Below are 9,693 nucleotides of genomic sequence, written 5' to 3' on the forward strand. Positions count from 1 at the left end.
ATTTTGTCTCAGTATGACATCATAGTGTGACGAAAGACCGCCTCTGCAGAAGATCAACACCTACTTCTACATCATTGCCTCTTTAGCCCCGCCCACTGATTCACGCATGTCATATAGTATTAAATACGAGACAGACGTAAGATTATTCCAGAAACAAAACCATAGAGATGCCTCTGATGATTACAAGACATTTTGAAGTGGCAAGTTGTGGAAAAACGTTGCATTCTCATCCTTGTGATCCTAACATTAAGAAAGTGTGGATGAACTTTATTTTTAATTAAGTTCCAGTCAGATCGCATCACTTCATTTTACTGTGGATTCATTTTTAAACAAGACAGTTTGACACAGGCTTTTCAGAGAGACTGAAATAAAAGATGCTGCAGTGCAACTATATTGAATTCAACAGTAATATTTCAACACACAAGTGTAACAATGTTTTTACCATGTGTCACTATTGCTAGTCTGTTACATAGTTTGATATGTACTCACTTTACTTTCATGATGAAAGATGAATATAAGAGCGACAGTGCGGCAAACGATGTTATTCATTCATAATTTGTTTACATGAAACACAGTAAGTTTATCAACTGTAACTGTGGTAACTCCAAGTAGGCTACTTAAACTTCACTTTTATTGGCCGGCGACAGCCTATGACGTCATTAAAGATGCGACCCGGAAGTATAAAAGGAGTGCCTAGAGAAGCAGTCAGTACCTTATCGTCTGAAGGGACTGTTCAGCAGGCAGCCCCGATGCATGGCAGGTAACATAGTGTCTCGTTCCCTGTTCTCAGGGAACCATGGTTACATATGCAACCTGAGACGTTCTCTTTCGAAAGGGAACACTACACTGCGTTTGAACGCATATGGGGAGTGCATGCCAGAAAATGGCTAGACAAACATCAGAACTAGCAGCTTCAACTGAAATGCCAGAACCCTTCCCCCTACGGGTCATACATAGGCTGTCAGTGACAGCATTCCCTATGGCCACCAGCCCAAGCTATAAGCTTCAAAGAGGCCTTCCACAGAAGACCTACCAAGGCCGCTCAAAGGCTTCTGGGACCAACTTCTTTTTTGAAGAAAAGAGGGTACCTCTAAGGGAATGTAGCCAGGGGGCCCGAAGGAACCCTAGCCAGTTAACCCTGAATGCCACCAGGGAGGCCGACCTGGTCTAATTAAAGCAACCTAGTCTTGGCCAACAACCTGTCTGATCACAGAGTCTCAAATCACATTCTTCAGAGAAGATATCCAGTAAGAGGGACTGCAAAGAGGCAGTAACCAACTCAGACCAGAGCATAGAGACAGGCAGCCTGGAGAGCAGGACTCAGCTTAGTGCTTTTAACCCTTACCAATGAGGTAACACTCTGCTCAATCCTAGGATCTACTCAGCGCCTGATTATTTGCACTGAGGAGGCTGTGCACTCTAAAGGAACCCAACACAGGGGAGTACATTAATCAGCCTAGGGGCTGATCCTCCATAGGGAGGCCTCAGAGAGGCATTCAACCACTGACCAGCTTAGGGAGCAAAGTAATATGCAAGACAACCCTCAAACGAGGGGAGTACAGGGCTCAACCTAACAGATAAATCATACTGTAGGCACAAAATCATGGACATAAATTCTACATAGTGTAGAAATACATCACAGCAGCCTTGCGAAAGGCCAGACATGTGAAACTGCATGCTCAATCTGCTAAAAGAACACCCAGATGTGGGGGGAAAAGCTTAAAGGGCAGCCTGTGAAGACCACACACCTAGAACAGCTCGCTTGCTTATAAGCAAGATCCCACAAACATGGAACTCGTTCAGAATGAAACCGAGTCAACTTAGCAGATAGGACTGTAGAGTGCCCACATAACAGTCTACCTTAACACAATCCGACAAGCAGCGTACTCAGTAAAAACACTTTTTACTCTTAAAGCAAGAGGAGTACAAACATACGCCATCACGCTCTGGAGGAGGCCCAAAAAAGGGCCTATGACTTCCAGAAAGACACGTAGTGTCAGCTCGTGGCAGTGTTCTAAGCTCTAGGGAGCCAAGTATGATAACCAAACTCTTCAGTGAGGTTAACTAGTTTAACTCGACTTAAGCCACCATTCCAGCAACCAATGTACTCAGTAAAAACACCTTTTACTGTTTAAGCAAGAGGTGTACAAACCTACGCCATCATGTTCTAGAAGGAGGCCCAAATGGACATGTGGCGTCAGCTAGTGGCAGTTCTAAGCTCTAAGCTCTAAGAACCAAACTATCAAGTGAGGTTACCTAGCTTAACTCAACCTGAGCTTAAAATCTACACATTCCAACAGGTAATGTACTCAGTAAAAACACTATTAACCCTTTACAGTAAGGAGAGCACAAAGAATATATGCTGCCATGCTCTGAAGGAGGCCAGAACCGGCCTACTACTTCAAATAAACACGGGAATAAACCTGTGGCAGTGCTAGTTCTAAGTGAGCAAAACTCTAACCAAACATCTACCAACAAACGTGTGATACAACAAGCTATTGTGCTCAGAAGGAGGCCCAAACAAAGCCTTCTACTCCAAACAACACAATCAACATCTTGTGGCAATATTCAAACTCTAAAGGGAGCTACATAAGAACCAAACTGAATAGTGAGGTTCAGAAAGCAAACTCATAAAGCAAGGGGAGTACAAATGTCACCATGCTCTGAAGGAGGCCAGAACAAAGCCTACTACTACAGAAACAGGTGCTAACCTGTGGCAGCAATAGAGTTACAGCTCACATTGTGTAGGGCAAAAACTAGAACTTAAAGCATAAACAAATGCTTTACTTTCCATTCATACCATCCTGAAACTCAAGGAGGACGCTTTTCACCAACACAGAAGTTCCTACATCTGTACTGAACCCTATAGGGAACAGGAGCTTGATAAAAGCTAACACTGTTTCACTCAAACTTGAATGTTAATTCAAGGGGTTCAGGGGAAAAGACTAAACAAAGTATGAATGAAAATTCTAGAAAAAAGTGGGGCCTAAGCAACACTAGCATTCACTTATCTACATAATGATAAGGGGCCTACCACCTGAGACAACAGCACCAGGGAGACTAGCCATAGCCTGCTACCTTAGCTGCTATCTATCTTGCACCTACACCAAACGGGTAATGGGCCTTGGCCTGACAACTCTGATAAGAGGAGGCCAGAACTAGGAGGGAAGAAGTAAAAAGGTGAAATGCTTTCAGTATATCACCTAAACCCTAGCTCTAGCCTAGGCCAGCTATAGCTGTGGGCCTAAAGGGCCACACATAAGCGGAGAGAGTAGACGTAACTACCCTCACGGAGAGCCTGCTGGTGCCTGTGATTGATTACCTCCCTCAAATCCTGCTTCTTCTTCCTGGAGTCCCGCCTTCTCTGGGACCTGCTCCGAGGACGAGGAGGTGCCCGAGAGGCAACACTGGACCTATGGCCCTGTCTCCGATCCTTGAATCGGGATGGGCCAGAACCTCCTGTCTGTCTGGGCCCAGGATCAGATCTGAGCGGTATGCAGGTTTTAAACGCTGCTGAGCGCGCCTTCGCCTCTCCGAAGCCACCTCGCCGAAGGTATCAAAAAGTTCAGAGGGCGAAACCGGCGCATTGAGAAGAACGCCCTTTTCTTTCTCCCCGATGTCAGCCATGTTAGAACAATTCTCCCGACAACTAAAGATAAATTCACAAATAAACTGCCTGATCTGTCTCACCTGCTCATTGTACCCAAACACACAAATGATCTTGAGAAAATTACTAGCAGTATGTGCACCACTTTCACTAGTACATTAGATACTGTTGCACCGATGAGATTAAAAAAGGTTAGAGAGAAAAATACTGTACCATGGTACAACAATATTACTCACGCTATCAAAAGAGAAACTCGTAATCTAGAACGCAAATGGAGACAAACTCGTTTAGAGGTCTTTAGAATCGCGTGGAAAGACAGCTCGTCCCGTTATAGAAAGACTCTAAAAGCAGCCAGGGCCGAGCATCTCCGCAAACTCATAGAAAATAACCAAAACAATCCAAGGTTCTTATTTAGTACAGTGGCTAGATTAACAAATAAACAGACATCACCAGAACAAAACATTTCATTACAGTTTAGTAGCGATGACTTTATGAATTTCTTTACTGAAAAAATCGAAAGCATCAGAAATACGGTTGTAAATGTACAACCCTTGACAGAGTTTTATGATTCAGCCTCAATTATCGTCCCTCAAGAACAGTTGCAGTGCTTTACAACTATAGGACAGGAAGAGCTAAATAAACTTATCACAGCGTCTAAACCAACAACATGTTTATTAGATCCAATACCCACTAAACTACTGAAAGAATTGTTACCTGTAGCAGAAGAGCCTCTTCTCAATATTATTAACTCGTCTTTATCCCTAGGTCATGTTCCAAGACCGTTCAAGTTAGCAGTTATTAAGCCTCTCATTAAGAAACCACAATTAGATCCAAATGTATTGGCAAATTACAGACCCATTTCAAATCTTCCATTTATATCGAAAATATTAGAAAAAGTGGTGTCGGTCCAATTGTGCTCCTTCCTGCAAAAAAATGCTATCTATGAAAAATTTCAGTCAGGATTCAGGCCTCATCATAGCACAGAAACTGCGCTCGTTAAAATTACAAATGACTTACTTCTAGCTTCTGACCAAGGCTGTATCTCAATACTAGTGTTACTTGATCTCAGTGCTGCGTTCGACACTATAGATCATAAAATACTCCTAGATCGACTACAGAATTACATTGGTATCCAGGGACAGGCATTACGGTGGTTTAGGTCGTATCTATCAGACCGTCACAATTTTGTTTATTTAAACGGGGAAGAATCTAAGATAACGATAGTAAATTATGGAGTGCCTCAAGGATCTGTGTTAGGCCCTCTGCTATTTTCAATATACATGCTGCCACTTGGTAATATTATAAGAAGACATGGAATTAGTTTCCACTGCTATGCCGATGATACTCAATTATATATTTCAACACAACCAGATGAAAACTCTAAATTATCCAATCTGACAGAGTGTGTTAAAGAAGTAAAACATTGGATGACTAGTAATTTTCTTCTATTAAATTCAGATAAGACTGAAGTATTACTTATTGGGCCAAAATCCTGTACACAGAATCTCTCAGACTACAATTTGCATTTAGAAGGATGTACTGTTACTCCATCCTCGACAGTTAAAGACCTGGGTGTTATATTAGACAGCAACTTGTCCTTTGAAAATCATATTTCATATGTTACAAAAACAGCCTTCTTCCACCTCAGAAACATTGCTAAGATACGGAATATGTTATTTGTTTCTGATGCAGAAAAGTTAGTTCATGTTTTCATGACGTCTAGACTAGATTACTGTAATGCATTACTAGCTGGTTGCCCTGCTTCCTCAATAAACAAGCTACAATTGGTACAAAATGCAGCTGCTAGAGTTCTTACCAGGTCAAGAAAATATGATCATATAATACCAATTTTATCATCTCTTCACTGGTTACCTATTAAGTTCCGTATCGATTATAAAGTACTGCTAATGACCTATAAGGCTCTAAATGGTTTAGCTCCTGTGTACTTAACCGATCTTTTATCGCCCTACAATCCTTCACGCTCTTTAAGATCACAAAACTCTGGACTTCTGGTTGTACCTAGGATAGCTAAGTCCTCTAAAGGAGGGAGAGCGTTTTCACATTTGGCTCCTAAACTCTGGAATAGCCTTCCTGATAATGTTCGGGGCTCAGACTCGCTCACCCAGTTTAAATCTAGATTAAAGACACATCTCTTCAGCCAAGCATTCACATAATCCATCTCATATCAGATCAATTGCACATGACTATCTTTGCTTAATGTTATGAACAGCAGCTATGCTAATTATTCTCCATTTGCTTTTCTGTTTTACCTCGGGACGCCCGTCCCGAGGTGACTAGAGAGTACATCAGTTTCAGTTTGAATCCAGCCTCTTAAGAAGACCTCAGATGACTAAAACTTTGGAAGAGACGGCGCCAACTCCTGCGATGACTTCAGAAGATGCAACATCTGGATCAACACGCACATTCACATTCTATAAATCCTAATTATTGTTAATATGTAATTCATTTTTCCAGGAGCTCTTTGCTTCTACCTCCAATTAAATTGCTAACAGTGATTGTATGTTAATCGCCTAAATTATTACATTATTAGCTAACTGCAGTCTCCAAATTGTAATGTTGATATGCATTCTCTGTAAAGCTGCTTTGAAACGATATGTATCGTGAAAAGCGCTATACAAATAAATGTTCAGCCACAGGTGTCTCTCCGTATCCATCATTGCTGCCATCGATCTACCAACCGAGGCAGCAGTTTGTTTAGTGGCCCGAAGAGCCAGATCCATTGTGCGGCGCAGCTCTTCTACCGCCTCAGGGGACAGACCTGCCCCTGATCCAGATCCTTCAGCAAATCAGCCTGGTAGGTCTGTAACACCGCCATGGTGTGTAAGGCCGCACCAGCCTGACCCGCTGCCGCGTATGCCCTGCCATTCAAGCGAGAAGTCACTTTAAGGGGCTTGGAAGGCAGGACCGGAGCTTTCAGTGTCGGAGCTCGCCCTGTGACGAGATAGTTCACAAATGTCTCGTCAATAGGTGGCATCGACACATACCCATGCTGGCTCAATCCCTCAACAACGAGCCGAGTATGGGTTCTTCCATGCCTTCTCGATCTCAACATGAAGATCAGGAAGGAATGGAAGGCTCACGGGGGCTGTTGTGTTATGGCCAAAAAGGAACCGCTCGTCAAGCCGTCCGCGTGCGGCACCTTTCTTAACACGCTCCCAAGGCAGCTGCAGCCTGCCAGAAGCGTGCTCCATAACCTCAAGCAGCTCCGCATACGCAGGGCAGGGAGGCTTTGAAGTCTCAGCAGGCTCACCCGCTTCCTCCTCAATAACCATCTCCTGCTCTCTTGGGCTTGACGCCAGAAGAGCACTCGCTGCTGGATCTGATGATGTCAACGAGAGGACATCATCATCATACAGAAGCTCGCCCTCGTCAGCCACTGAGGGTTGAGAGAGATTTACACATCTCTCAAACTCCTCAGTGAGCTCCACCTGAGAGCCCCATGATTTCAGCGCCCGCTCTGCCTCAGCACTGGCGGGACCAGAACCACCAGGCACAGATGTCGGCCCTTCTTCCCTCGAGAAGAGGGCCAGACGAGAGCGGAGCGTCCTAATAGGCAGACACTCACAATTTACACAAACAGCACCCTTAAGCACTGTCCGTGCGAGCTCCTCTCCCAGACAGAAAACGGACAGATTGTGTGTGTCACCGGGTGTCAGAAACCTGGGACATGGATCCACACACTTCCTGAAACGTTTGCAATCAAACAAAAAACAGTCCCTGAAGACGATGAGATACTGACTGCTTCTCTAGACGCTTCTTTTATACTTCCGGGTCACGTCTTTAATGACGTCATAGGCTGTTGCTGGCCAATAGGATTGGTGAGATTTGATAAATGCTTTCAGACACCGGTTCACGTGATGACGTTCCCCATATGCGTTCAAACGCAGTGTAGAGTTCCCTTTCGAAAGGAAACCACATTTTTTTATTGTGATAAATTTTTTTAATAATCTACTATATTTCTACTATAAAGATCATTCCATGGGTTAAAGGTTCTTCATGGAACCATAGAAGACCATAAAGAGCCTTGACTAAATGGCATCTTATGAACTTAAAATGACCTTCTATGGGAACAAAAGGTTCTTAAAGCTTGCTAAAACCTTTCTTTTTATGAGTGTCTGCATAATTTGATTCGCATCAGATTGAATTCCCGTTTCTCCAATAGCACTCGTTTTGTGTTTTGTGGAAGTAATAATCAAAAATCTTTCAAGAGGCCCAAAGCTCAAGATTAATTGTCTTGCTCTGATTAATTGCATGTCATTTCCCGTAGGAAGGATTGTTCTCCACTGTTTTGCTATTTCTGCGCTCAGTCAACTTCCCTTTCTTGGTTCTCAATGCAACAGCAATGAAATTCAGCAGCACTTTAGACATGTTTTGGGGAAGAAAGTTTACATTTTAGTAGGCTGTAATTTCCATCCATTAATGTTTAGGTTAGAAACCCTTGTTTAAAGAGTCAAATATCATAGCAGACTGTCTGTGTTTTGTGGGAAAACAGTGCAAGCAGAATCTTAGACAGGTTATATTTGGCTATAGCCTACTGGACTATACAGTCCGACTCAGATTATATTTTGCGTTTTAGTTTATTAACCCTATTAGTTGCCAGCCAGCGCCAGCAACTTTTATGGCCCCCAGAATATTTTATTGTATGAAAATGTAAACAGTCAATATATCAGAAGAAAAACAGAGCGTGTTTCTTTTGAAAAAAAAAAAAAAAAAAAATATATATATATATATATATATTATTCTTTTTATCAATACTTGAATGTAAGTTTCATTAAAAAGCAACATTTTGGACAAAAAGCAGAGAAAATTGCGTTTTTGTCAAAAGACTGTCCGGATCGGATTCAGAACGATTATCAAAACATAGATTGAGTCCATCAACAAAGCCTCACAGTCTTGTACCTCTTCCTGGGTCGACAGTTCATTCGATAATGTCACGCAGTTTTGATTTATACGCTGTTAAATAGTTAATGATCACGCTTTCAAAAGATCCGTAACAATGCCCCCTACCATACAACAGTGAAAACATGGATTGCCAGGAAAACTTGTCAATGGTCAATGGCAGAGAAGCATTGTCATAAAGGTTGGAAAATCTTGTCAATGACAGGGAAAGAGTTAATCATTTTCACTGTATTTTCACAAGCTCCCCAGTACCGCCAACCAATATGCTGTTTGCTCAGCTAAACCATTTTCAAATCCCCCTTCATATGTTTTCTAATAGACTCATCCTCCCCTTTAAAACTGAGCCAAACCCGCTAATCATGCGATCAGGCCGGCGCTCCGAGCCACGCATGCCTTTGCACATGGCAGGGCAAATTAGAGTGTCTCCAGCAGTCTGGATCTCTAATTCAGCAGCAGCAGGCCTTCATCTGTTCCCTGAATTACAGCTCAACGCTTCCCGCTGTGCATCCCGCTCGGCGCTCACACAGAGACACTGCAGCTCGGAGAACAACATGAAACGAGCATGCAGAGTGCATGAGATCAATGAGACACAACCTGTGGTAAACACCTTTAGATTAACCATGTGAAAGTTGAGGCAAAATAGGTAATTCGGATCACGGCAGGGTAACCTTTAGGGCAGGAATGGTTTGAATATCCTGTTTTACTTGGAAATATGTCACATTATACAATATAAGACAGTGGCTGTGTCCGAAAGCTTAGGCAGCTGGCAATGACTATCAGACAGACTTCTGAAGCAGCGTAACGGTTTAATGAACTACAACAAAATAGAGAGAGCTTTGGTGATAACTACTGTAAGTGAATATTTAATTATTTCAATAGTAATTTCTTACTAGAAATTACATCAAAAGTGGAAAACGTTGGTCAAAAACATACATTTACACACAAACTTTCACATGCCATCTTTATTTTTTATCTCCACTGGCACAGAATGGAAAGCACAGGATTGTGGGATATCAAAAGCAGTAAGTATACATCTATGCTGCCTTTAAAAATCGATCAAATGAAGGTATCTCAGGAGACAGGAAGTAAAGCTAACATTAGATTCGGACATGCCTTGATGCCTTCTTAGCTTGGAATGCATGCTCCGAAGGTGACATTTTTCAGCT

This window comes from Ctenopharyngodon idella, chromosome 15 (assembly GCF_019924925.1).
Source record: "Ctenopharyngodon idella isolate HZGC_01 chromosome 15, HZGC01, whole genome shotgun sequence".
NCBI lineage: Eukaryota > Metazoa > Chordata > Actinopteri > Cypriniformes > Xenocyprididae > Ctenopharyngodon > Ctenopharyngodon idella.